The 1,609-nt window shown below is 48.0% G+C and overlaps 1 protein-coding gene across 4 annotated transcripts in view; it reads left to right on the forward strand.

Annotated features, from left to right (window-relative positions):
- Positions 1–1,609, forward strand: part of LOC106750929 (gamma-aminobutyric acid receptor subunit beta) — a 79,667-nt gene that overhangs the window by 68,428 nt on the left and 9,630 nt on the right. The window lies entirely within an intron of this gene.

The raw sequence follows: 1,609 nt of genomic DNA on the forward strand, positions 1-1,609 counted from the left end.
CCCGAACGGCCTCCGACATATAGCACTGAGCCTCGTGTCCGGGGACGTAGTAAGGGCCGACGACGGCCAGCCCCGAAGGAGGCTAAACCCAGAAACGACGTGTCGACAATGATCCGACCGAATTAAAACGCATTGTGCATCTAGCCCAGCGCATGTAAGAACGAAACGACTGCAACATTATCCGCGGCGTGCCACGCCGCGGTCACATTATATATATATCGGTAATGCCTATATGAATCTGCTTGTAATATGATTTTTTGATCTGCGACTTGTTTCGATATATATATATATATACACATATACATATATATATAATATACATCCCCTTTCCCGCCCCTGCCCCCCTTCAAGCAACTCTTGTATGTATATTATGGTAGTATGATAGACATTCTTTACCTAAAGTAGTCCTCAAGAACGGCATGTGTCGGCATGGTCACGTCTATTTACGATCCGCTCCGCGGGGCAAAATTGACCCGAATGGAAACAAGTAGACGGTGGTTGTATCGAGAGATAATCGGATACAACGATTGCACTCGTGACAACTGTTTCTCGAAGACCGTTGCGACGACAAGGTACATCTATTTCGGCCTCTGTTTGCCTTCTAGTCGATAATATTCCAGCGTCTCGATATTTTACATCAGCCTCTCGGATCGTTTGACGAACGAGTCGCGCTCTCCGCGTGAAATCCACAGTGTGGATTTTACGTTGCGTGAAAATATGAAAGAATTTTGCCGCCTCCGGCGCGCGGAGGAAAGCGCGATCCCTCCTCGATGCACGCGCGTTGTACGTCAAGCGAGTTTCATTAATTCAATCCTAATTCGCGAGAGCCTCGATGATATCGTACGTTTAGCCAGGAATAATATTTGAATATTAACGGAAGAGAGGGAGGAGGGGGCTAAAGCCCGTATGGTAATTCGCGTCTCTCGCGCGAAACACGGAGCATGGGCGCATGGAGCATGGAGCACGATGTGCATGCAGCACAGGACGTGAAATGCGCAGCATAAAACATGCAGCACATATATGTAAATCTACCTAATCCCTGAGCCTGTACGCCACACTATATGTAGCATGCCGAGCACGAAACTCTTTCTCTCTGTTTCTCTCTCTCTCTCTCTCTCTCTATATCTCTCTCCTTTCTTTGCTTCTCCATATATCTACTTATACACTCTCCACTTATCGTCTTAAACCTAAACTTGCTCTCACCGTCATAGTCCTTGGGTATTCTGCTAATGTTGCCGCAGTTCCTCCTTCCCGCAGTATTCAGCAGCCAACGCTAACTACCCACCCGCTCCCCTGCCCTCTCCACCGAGCCCTTCAACCTCTCGTGATGCTTAATGTTGCCCTCAGTCCAGGAGCCCTTTATTAAAACTTTATAAAAGTACCAATTTATCTACGCTGCACTTAACCATGCGACGACCATCGGCAGGAATAACGGAAAGAACGAACGCGCGTAATGTTTCTGCTAACTTCGTCTCGGGGCGCGGTCGTCATCGCCGGTGAACGTGATGCTTTTACTACGTAACTTTTGTTTAAGCGCATCCGCAAGCGTAATGAGCGCGCCGCGCTGGGAAAATGTAATTACGAGGTATTCCGCGAAAATGAAAACGGG

This window comes from Dinoponera quadriceps, unplaced genomic scaffold (assembly GCF_001313825.1).
Source record: "Dinoponera quadriceps isolate SergipeBrazil2010 unplaced genomic scaffold, ASM131382v1 scaffold4681, whole genome shotgun sequence".
NCBI classification, from domain to species: domain Eukaryota; kingdom Metazoa; phylum Arthropoda; class Insecta; order Hymenoptera; family Formicidae; genus Dinoponera; species Dinoponera quadriceps.